At 36.4% G+C, this 11,563-nt stretch overlaps 1 pseudogene across 1 annotated transcript; it reads left to right on the plus strand.

Moving 5' to 3' along the window:
• Positions 1-637: 637 nt before the first annotated feature.
• LOC308551737 (ubiquitin-ribosomal protein eS31 fusion protein pseudogene) lies at positions 638-6,111 on the plus strand (annotated as a pseudogene). The gene is made up of 2 exons: positions 638-644; positions 5,586-6,111. The product of its transcript is annotated as a ubiquitin-ribosomal protein eS31 fusion protein pseudogene (transcript).
• Positions 6,112-11,563: the final 5,452 nt, after the last annotated feature.

Here is an 11,563-nt window from a genome sequence, read left to right on the forward strand (position 1 = left end):
AGTCCATCCCCTTCTAAAAAAAAAAATTCCTTAGCATTGTTATTCAACTTCCAGGAATTCTACTAGTGAATATCTGGTTCCTAATCCTATCTCATTTCTTACTTCCTGGGTTCAGGAAAGCTGCCTCTTTGTTTCTGAGGTTTGTTTCCTTACCTTTCATCTCTACCACTAGTCTCAGAAATGTGTTTTGTAGTTCCATACAGTATAAAACTCAAAGTAATCAATCAATAAATTATTACTATATCTCTCAGCTAGACATTAAAATGTTTAAATAATTTGCATTTCAACCTCTCTGGGAAGGACATGAATAGGCAGAAAAAAAGCACCATGGGTACCACCTCCTCTGGGAAGCCTTCCCTGACTGACTCCCCTACCTAGAGGCTGGATAGGAAAAGCTTTCATGTGTCCCCAAAGCATCCTTAACTCACTCCCCTTGTAGCACTTACAATACAATATTTTAATTGTCTGCTTACTTGTCCCAATAAAATTTGATCGCATTCAGGAGAGAGATTGTGTCTTATTTATTGTCGCATCTGCAGCTCCTAGCGCAGTACTGAACAGTAGGTACAACTTTATTGAATGAATAAAAGAACAATATGGGTAAATTTTCCGTGCAAGTAATAAAAAGGAGCTCACGATGAAAGGTAATTGTACGATTACTGCAGTGAAGGGCCGTTAGTAATGTTATTCTTAACTTTTAATCCTTCAAAATATATCATTAAATGTCTAGAAACACAATCATTTATGACAAAGGTTTTGATCTTAATTTGTGTCTAGAAATTTCCTGGATTGCATAGCTCTAACCAATAGTATTTATCAATGTTACTAAGTGGGTGTCATGAGTTCTGCTAGCAAAACATATATATTTATATGCAAATATATTTTATATATGTATTAAAATAATGCTCACAGATACATATATATGTGTATTATTTTTAATTTAGTGAATTTTGGAACCTGTGGAGGTTTTTTTGTGTTTTTTTTTTTTTTGTGTGTGTGTTTTTAATATGTCTTTATTGATCTCAGAGAGAGGAAAAAGAGAGAGGGAGAGGGAGAGGGAGAGGGAGAGGGAGAGGGAGAGGGAGAGGGAGAGGGAGAGGGAGAGGGAGAGGGAGAGGGAGAGGGAGAGGGAGAGGGAGAGGGAGAGGGAGAAACATCAATGATGAGAGAGTCATTGATCGGTTGCCTCCTGCACGCCCCTGACTGGGGATTGAGCTCGCAACCTGGGCATGTGCCCTGACCAGGAATCGAACCTTGATCTCCTGGATCAAAGGTCAATACTCAACCACTAAGCCACTTGGGCTGGGCAGGAGTTTTAATTAATAAGCAAAGAATAAAAAATTCCACATGCATTTTCCACATAATTTTTAAAAAGTTATATTCACATTTTTGTCCATGATAAATTGGATCCATAGATCCCTAATTCGACCCACTGTATTCCAATAGACAAGATATTATTAGTCACATTTTATATCGAGAAAAACCTAAAACTCAGTACTAATTCACTGGCTCAAGTTTACACAGTTAATAAGTGTTAACTGGGTAGAGTAGTAGTATAAATATTTCAAATGAGTTAATAAATTGAAAACCATTTGAATTTTATTTTTATTATGCACTGCGTATATTCAGGCATCAGATTGACCTTCCTATACTGTGTTTCTTAGGTTGCTATATTTAAATAGTTTAGTTCTACAGAATAGGGAGTTAATTTATTCAACAAACATTTAAATGCATGCCCCATCAAGCCCATGGGCTATGATTGCAGCTGGAGATAGAATGGTGAACAAAACCTGCGTGGTCCCTGTGCACTTAATAAAGTAGACAAGAAGAAATGGGAAAAGGGGAAGGAGAAAGAGGGAAGGGTGGGCAGAGCTAGATTCTATCTGATAAATGGGAAGGTGGGTTAGGAGCCAGTTGTACGAAAGGGGTGAGCAAACTAGCTTAGAATGCAAGTGATCCTCACGTCATTCACATGATAGACACAAACATGCTGGGTGGGGAAATCAGCTTGCTTCTAACACCTCTCCTTACCCCGATGAGATCAACATTTCCTAATACCAGCTACTTCTCACAAAACTGACCTACGGGGAAATAAAAAGAAAAATATTAAAGTCTTTAATCTTCCCTAGAAGAAAAAGTTATGTTTTTATACTAGAAACAACTAATGTTATTTTCATTATTTAAATTAATTTTTAATAATTCAGGCTAGAAGTTTAACCTGAAGAATAAAATGACTGACAGAGTAATTACTGGAACATTTCAGATATGCTATACTAGAAGTGATGTGTGCAATATGTTAAGGGGAAAAAAGCCAAGAGACAAAGAGGCTTGCAGGAACTGAGACTGTTTCATATCATATTAATGTAAAAGGCAAATGGAATTTTTAAGAATGGATGATCATAAAAAAAGATTTCTTGATGACCCAATATTTGCTTTTAATTTATTTAGTGTCTTATAATAATATTTAGTAACCTTTATATATTTGCTTAAACAAATCATTTTGTTCACTTAACTTTTACCAATTCCAAGTCTCAATTCCCCTTTCCTCCCTAAAACGGTCTCCGATGGGAAATGACCTGGCCCTCCTGTGTCCTTTTAGGGTACGCTTACTCTGATCACACACTTTCTCTGCGGTGCCCGTTCATGCAACTGTCTTACATTTCTTCTCTCCCATATTAGATCGTAAGCTCTGTCTGGGTCGTAGTGTTTTATCCTCCACATAACAGGTGCTCAAATAAGACTTGTTGGCTCATTTATCCCTTCAACAAATACTTACTGAGGACCTGCTATATGCCAGGCACGGCATGAAGAAACAACGTGCTGAATGTATTCTGGTGTTTTCTTGAAAACTATTACGTCATAGTTTTCAGTATGATAACATTACAGAAAATGCCTTAATATTTCTAATCAGCATTTATTAAAATTCTTCTTTCCCTATAAACACACTTTCTTTTTTTAAAAAAAAACATATCTTTATTGATTTCAGAGAGAGGAAGGGAGGAGAGAGAGAGAAACATCAATGATGAGAGAGTCATTGATCAGCTGCCTCTTGCACTCCCCTGACTGGGGATGGAGCCTGCAACTCGGGCATGTGCCCTGACCGGGTCGCCTAGGATCCTAGGCCGACACGCAACCACTGAGCCACGCCGGGCCAGGCCACACTTTGTATCTGTCTCCTACTTATGGGTTTATTCAAATGCACTTCTGTCATTTTTCCTTGGCCTATAATATTTTTAAATTCATGTTTTGAACTAGGTCTCTTAAGTACTTTAAAATATTTATTTTGTTGTTAGATGCCTACATTCAGCTTTTGGTTCCTAATAAAGGAAGGAGATCCAAAAGTAGGAATAACAAAATAATTTTCTAATTATAAGGAATATAGTCACAATTGGAACAAGTTTTATATTTGGAACTTTATGCAAATATTACACAGATTTCAAATCAAACTAATTCATTCTAACACTCAAGGAAAATTTTTCCCCCATTTTGACCAAAGAACATATGAACAATTTATAATTATTCAAGTAATAAACTCTCATTGTAAAAATATTAGAAATTATAGAAGATTTTTTTTTTTTATTCTTTGAAAAACATGTTTTTATTGATTTCAGAGAGAGGAAAGGAAGGGGGAGAGAGAGAGATAGAAACATCAATGATGAGAGAGTCATTGATCGGCTGCCTAGCCCTCAACCCGAGCATGTGCCCTGACCAGGAATCGAACCCCGATCTGGATCCTAGGTAGGTGCTCAACCGCTGAGCCATGCCCGGCCGGGTGGAAATTATAGAAGATTTTAAATGCATGGTTTAAAAAAACATTCAGTTAAATGATCACAAAATGATATACTCACCAATATTATTATGGGGTAAAATCATACTATGGAGATTTCAATTATCAACTGCAAAGAGAGAGCATCTGTTGTGTCAGAAAAAGAAATGTCAATAAAATGATGAAAATCAAAAGAATTATATTCTTCCAAATGTGTTTTCTACCGTTCTATTAAAAGAATGCTTCTGTTACTGAAAGCTAACTTTGACTATCCACGTGAAATTCTAACAAACATTTAATCTAAATAAAAAAGGAATAAAAAGTCTATTATAAAAATAGAAGCAGTATGCAGATGCCAGTTATGAGTGTGGAATCTAGGTTATGGAATTGAGAGTTTGGAAGCAGATTTAGTAAAAAGCTTAAAATGAAGAGGAAATAAGTCTACATGAAGCACAAAGTTACTCTTTAAGAATTCATGTTTTATCCTCCTGGCTCTCTTTCAATCTCTATTATGTTCACACTGCACGTTCTGGGTAGTGAATAAAAAGGTACACAGCCCATGCGATGAGCACATCCTAGGGCCAAGTCCAGTTGTGATACAAAGTTTAAAAGGTAGTATCATTTGGTTGAATTTTAAATGGTAAGTAAATTTGAAAAAATTCATTTTGAAAGTTGAGAGTTTGGCTCAAAGACTATAGAATCTTAGAGCTTGAAGAGACCATGTCTAAGTCATCATTTACCCTCTCGTGAGACCCTCTCCTAAACCCTACCAGACAGGTAAATATCTATTCCAAATGAATCTCAAAGATGTGTGGGAACAACCTGGGATAACTTTTATCAGAATTTATCATTTCTAATGAGAAATATCTTTGTTTATAACATCCAAATAAAATCCCTTGCTCTGCAGGCTAAACCAGAAGTGGTATTGTGGAGAAAATATTGGATGTGAGACTAAGAAAACATGAATTATACCATATAACTATGTGACTTTGGACAAGTCATTTAAATTCTCTGTACAAAAGTTTTAATGCCCATATAACAGGGACAGTAATAACAACTTTACATGATTATTATGTAAAAGGTTGAGCATTTATACATGCAAAGTACTCTGTAAACTGTAAAAAACAAACTATACTGGATTCTTATTTTGGAGTAGTATTACTCCAACTCATATCACCATTTTCTGTTTTTCATAGGTCTTGTTTTCTAATCCTTTTGTCATCTTTGTATCCCTCTTCTGAAATCTTTTCAAGAGCTCCTAAGTCATTATCCAATTGTACAGCCCTGAACTAGATCTAAGACTTGATCAGTTAGCTGGCTGAGGGCTATTTTTATTATTTATCATACCTATTTCAATAAACATACACACTGGTTGCTTGGGATAGAGCTGTAAACAAGACAGAAGGTCCTGGCTACCATGGAGTTTCAATATAGGGGCTGAGAGAGTTTTAATAAGAAAGTGAACAAATAAGATGACTTCATATAGTAACAGTGCTCTGAAAATATAATAAAAGAGAAAAATATGTGAGGTAGGATTGAGTAATTTGGATAGGGTGGTCAGGGTAGCACTCTTTTAGGTGGTGACGTATGACCTGAATTATAAAAATCAGGAGAATTAGTGATTTGAGGATCTGGGAAAATAGTGTTCCAGAGTGAACATAAAATGTAAATGGCTTAAGATGGGTGTGAGCCACAGTGGGTGGAGAACAGTGAATGAGTTGTATGAGATGAAGCTAGAGAAAATACCCTGAGCCTCTATCATTGAGGTGTTGAAAATCATGATAAGGAGTTGAGATAAGAAAGTACTGGTAAAAAAAAGAAAAAAAGAAAGAAAAAGAAAAGAAAGCATTGGTGGCTTTCCAATCCACCATCTGCGGTGGAGTTGCCACCAAGATACAGATTTTGGTGAAAACCCCTCCAAGGAAGACCATCACTCTTGAGGTTGAACTCTCGGATACAATAGAAAATGTAAAGGCCAAGATCCAGGATTTGGAAGGAACTCCTCCTGATCTTTGCTGGCAAGCAACTGGAAGACGGCCATCCTTTGTCTAGCTACAACATTCAAAAGGAGTCCACTCTTCATCTTGTGTTGAGACTTCATGGTGGTGCTAAGGAAAGGAAGAAGCCTTACACCACTCCCAAGAGGAATAAGCATAGGAGAAAGAAGGTGAAGCTGGCTGTCCTGAAATGGCACACAGTGGATGAGAGTGCCAGTCAGTCATGTTCGTCAGGAGTGCCCTTCAGAAGAATGTGGTCCTGGAGTTTCTATGACCAGCCACTTAGACAGACATTATTGTGGCAAATGGTGTCTGACCTATTGCTTCAACACATCAGAAGACAAGTAATTGTATATGGGTTAATAAAAGACATGAACTAACAAAAACCAAAAAGACAAAAGCATTGATGGTTTTAAACATGGGCTGATGTGTTGCAATGAATTAAAACACCAACCTTCAGAGTTTACCAAGTGATTTCTCAATACTCTCAGTACCTCCAACCGAGTACCACTTGGGGTCTGTTTTACCTTTTAAGTGGTCTGCAAATTTAACTTTTGGATTTTCCTTTCATCTCTGCTTACCAAGCATTGATTAGTTGTTTATATGGCACTTTGCAATAGAGTAATGACTGACATAAATTTAGTCAACTTAGAGACCTACACCATCCATTTTGTCTTCATTCTCTAGATCTGTCAAAATAGACATGTTAGGCACATGCTGTCTATATTTCATAGGAAGTCATGCAAAATTACAGAGTCACTGTTATGTAGATAAAACCATGTTTCCTACTTCTCACCTGTCATTCAATGAGGAAATGATTGAATGGTGATATTATATACATATTCTTTCGAACTAAAGAGGAAGGACTAAAGACTATTGGCTTTTCTCAGGTTCCTATAGTTACAGCTAAAAGTCTCGCTGACACACCTCTCCCCGAAAAAAACCCAAAGCATTCTTTCAGAGAAAAATGCAGTTACCAGTAGGATAAATACTGTTTCTTTGGACAAAAATAAAGACTGCTGTATCATATTGTATCAGAAATTATCAAAATAAATTAATCATCAAGAAAAAGCCCCACGAGAATAAAAAATGTTTGCATTTTTGGCTAGTAGACAAAGTGACAAAATGTGCTGCCAACTGTTCATTTTTTTCTGCATAACATTTAAATAGTACTGAAAAAAAGCTGAAATTGACAAGTGAAAATAGAATGTCCTCCCAAGGGCTTGAAAAGTGTATTAGGCACTATGGATTTAGTACTACAATCATCATGAACATATATCGAAAATAAGCCCAGCTGGCGTGGCTCAGCGGTTGAACATCGACCTAGGATCCAGGAGATTGCAGTTCGATTCCCAGTCAGGGCACATGCCCGGGTTGCGGGCTCGATCAATGACTCTCTCATCATTGATGTTTCTATCTCTCTCTCTCCCTCTTCCTTCCTCTCTCTGAAATCAATAAAGACATAACTGAAAAAAAAGAAAAGAAAAAAGAAAACAACATGAAATGATTGGGACAAATGGAGAATATAATGCCTGTATCTGAAATGATGCACTGCTATTCTCTTGGAGCCAAGAACTATTGATGTTAAAGTATCTGAAAGGAGAGTATGGTACGCAATCAATAAATTATCACTAAACTAAATTGTCTGGGACCTGTTCGTTTCCATATCCTAATAAGAAAAGGGGAGACTCTGAAGGATTCTTAGTCTGTTGAAGAACAGAATCCTAAAATTTTACTGAGCTCCCAGTATAGTTCTCATGCTTCTGAAAATTAACCTAACATTGCTGAAAAATATGATATATGGGAGAAAACTATTTTTTAAATTTATCTTTATTGTTGAAAATACTACAGATGTCCCTTTTCCCCCCATTGACCCCCTCTGCCCCGCTTCCATCCCTCCCCTTCACCACACTATTGTTTGTGTCCACAAATGCATGTAAATTCTTTGGTTAATCTCTCCCCACCCCCCACCCCCCCTTTCCCTCTAATATACGTCAATTTCATGCTTCTATGTCTCTGGTTCTATTTTGTTTGTCACTTTATTTTGTTCATTAGATTCCACATATAAGTGAGATCATGTGATACTTGTCTTTCTCTGCCTGGTTTATTTCACTCAGCATAATACTCTCCAGGTCCCAATGGGAGAAAACTATTTAAAGTACTAGAATCTGGCACAGTCTAACCAATTGAGTCACACCGGCTAGGGCTACACTATTTTTTAGCCTTTCCATTGTATTTTCCCATATTCATTAAATCTTCCTCTTTGGAGCTGTTAGGGTCCAGGGTAGGCCACCCCAAGTTATCCCACAATCTCATATATATGTTTTTATTGATTTCAGAGAGAGAAAAACAGAGGGAGAGAGAGAAACATCAATGATGAGAGAGAGTCATCGATCATCTGTCTCTTGCACACCCCCTACTAGGGATGGAGCCGGAAACCTGGGCATGTGCCCTGACCGGGAATTGAACCTCGATCTCTTGGATCATAGATCAATGCTCAACTTCTGAGCCATGCTGGCCAGCCACAATCTCATATTGATCATTTGAATTAAAGTTACTTAAGAAACTACCGTTGCAAGAAGAACACTCTGTCCCCCTAAAAGCAGGAGATAAATATCCCATGTGAAAGGTGTCCTCCCTGCACCCAGAAGATATCCCTTATTGCTCCTTTAAGCACCTCAGAGCTGGAGTCTGTATAAACACACTTCATTGTCTCTTCCCTCATTTGCTACTTTGTTTAAATTTCTCATTAATGAATATCCGAACTTTAGATAGATTCCTTTCTAATCAGCACTAACTTTTTTTTCCCCTTTCAATTTCTTACAAATTTATTGTTTCTTTATCTTATATTTTCTTTTTAAATGGTATAAGACTTGGGTGGGTCATCATTTCTCTGAGCCTCATTTTATGATCTTAATATCATGAGTCTCTTGTGCATATGTATTAAATTGGTTTTTCTCCTGTTAATTTACTCTTGTGTCAATTTTATTATTTATTATTAGTCCAGCCATAAGAACTAAAGAAGGGTAGGGGGGATTCCCCCCTCTACACAGACCTATTGCATTAATGCTGTTTTCTTGAGATATTTTTTCTTTATGGGAGCCTAAATGTACCTGTTTTCTTCCAGATTTTCCATTCCTGTCACCAATTGATATTTATATTTTTCTTCAATTTCTTCATGAGCTTTCTCATACTTCCGTCCCTTCCTTTTTTAATTAAGTGGCTTTTCAGCGCTCAATAGAACAGGGACTATTGTCATCAGCTTAGAAATTCCATTTGCTCCCCAAACAATAGCAGTATTAAGCGCCACCGTTCCTTATGCTTTTCTTGTGGGCTGTTTCCATGTGTGTGTCCCCTCCAGTTACCCACAGTCCCTTCCTGGAAAATGCTGTGTTCTGGTTCTCTCCCCCTGAAATGCTTTTCGCAGCAGATGCATTCGGGCGACTTTTTGAGCCAACATTCTCTGTTGACTCACTTTCTCTCTGTGTGTCTAACCCATTCCCCGAGGCCTGAGGCCCGAGGCCACTCACATCACAGCTATGGGCTAAACACAAGTAAGAAACTCAGCACTGAGAAGTAAGATGTTACTTAGTATGCTACTTTTAATATATTTACACAGTACGTTACCACCAATTGTTAATGCTTTCAATTCTAATGAAATAATTACCTCAAAGCCTCTAGCACTATTTATTTTATTAACAGAGGCATGTAACTCTTATTAACAGAGAGGCTCAAGTACCAAAACCTCCAGATCTCATAAACAGATGATATTCGAACTTAATAAACCATTAAATAGGAGCGGCATATCCAATTTGCAAGAATAACATGCTAATCTGATTAAAGTGAGAGAGAAAAAATGAACGGGGAACAATGCAATAGTTCTAGTCATCTTCCTATGCGAATCCAGAAGCCTCATGAGGTTCTTTAAACAGTTTCCACGCCCTTAAAATAGGACTTATTTGGTCCAAGTTCTCTTACATACAATTTCTCAGAAATGTATCTATTGCCTAACACAAGGCTAACTCCAACAGGCTACATGGATTTGTGAATAGTCTTCGCTATTCAGCTGGGTAAGCACATGATCTCCCAAACTGTTCCACTAACTATAATTATAGTTGCAATATATAGCAAAGGGTATAAGCCTCCATAAACACTGGCTCACAAATTTAAATCTAAAGTCTGTTTTCTTTACACGTTGTAGAGCAGTTATTTCTCAGTTGGAGCTTTGAGAGATTGTTTCTCTCTTCAAGACAAAACTAACAGAAACTTTTTGTTTGTTTGTTTAGCAACAGTGCCTGAAATTGAGCCAGGCCAAGAACATGAAATTAACAATTCAGCCTATGAAAGTAGTTTTGTATTTTAATTACTAGTACTTTCATAATTTCTTGGCAAGTTACTTTCAGACTGAGGACTTTCTCCTGTTAAAACTAATGAACTTTGGTTTTGCAGTGAGGAGAAACTCAAAGCTCAAAGCCTCTCCCCCGCCCTATTCCTACTTTTTAATATTTAAGTGAAATCATCCAATACATCTGTGATTCATAGTTTCATTTTTAAAAAATCAAGATCTTAATAAATGATACGTGAAGGCTGACAAAGTATTATGGTAATGAGAATTTGCATAAAAAACACTAATGTTTACATTAAAGAAGACAAAATAGAGACTACAAAGTAATCAAAACTGCTCAATCCATTGCTCCCAAGACACAAATCAGTAACCTGGCTTCTAGGTTCTTGTGAACAAGAGATATATTTTTTGAAATGCTCTGTAAACTGCAAAATCTCACTTACCCAGGAACCTCACTTATATAGAACAAAACTCAGAACGGAAGAAAAAGCAATATGACATCACAAAGTTCACAGCCACCTCATTAATCATAACACTGTTTCTCCTTTTTCAAAAAATCATGTCTCCCAGTTTCTAATTATTTTCTTGAAAATGGCTTCTGTTTTGTAAAGTTTTTTCCTGATTTATTTCCTGCTGTCAGTAACAGCAATATGCAAAAGGTTAGTAGTCAATTTCCCATTTATTATTCTATCCATGCTATATATAAAAATGCTAACTGTATATTCCCACAATAGTTTTAAAATGAGACATTTTCTTGAGGTTTTTTTTTTAAAAGTTTTGATACAGATATCATATAGTATTAATAAAAAACTCACTTATAATTTATAGCAACTTCTCCCTCTCTGCTTGGATTGCACCTTTTTCATATAGGGTACAGTAATAAAAACCAAGCTATAAAAATGTAGATTTGATATTTCTAAAGATATATCAAAATTAATGCAGTTTATTTTATCACTGCCTGAACCAAGACCACATCCTGATGAAATGGCATATCCTTTCTTAATGATCATTTTACATTCTCATCTGCTGGGAAATATAGTCATCCTTCCCTGCTCTTGAAAGCAATTTTAAGGAAAAAAAAGTAAAATGTGGAAAGTAATTATTCAAAGAAAATGAACTTTTCCCTTATTGATCTTATATGAATGACTACTTATATCTAGCTAAGTTTGAAATGACAAGATTTTTCCCCGAAAAACTAATCAATTAGAGGGGGGAAAAAACAACACAACTTCACTATGAGCTAGTCAGAAAATCACTCTCAGATTTCACAGAATTGGTTTTCACTTTTAAATGAGAATATACTAACCAAGGCCTCAACATCAGAAGAGCCTCCAACAGAGTACACGGGCCCTGATTTCATGTTCTTAAATATAAGGACTCAGCAAAAGCAGAAATTAGTTTTATGTTAAGAGAATATTTCAGTCTATTTGAGATGATTATCATTAAGAATAAATT

Source organism: Miniopterus schreibersii, assembly GCF_964146895.1.
Source record: "Miniopterus schreibersii genome assembly, chromosome: X".
Lineage (NCBI taxonomy): Eukaryota > Metazoa > Chordata > Mammalia > Chiroptera > Miniopteridae > Miniopterus > Miniopterus schreibersii.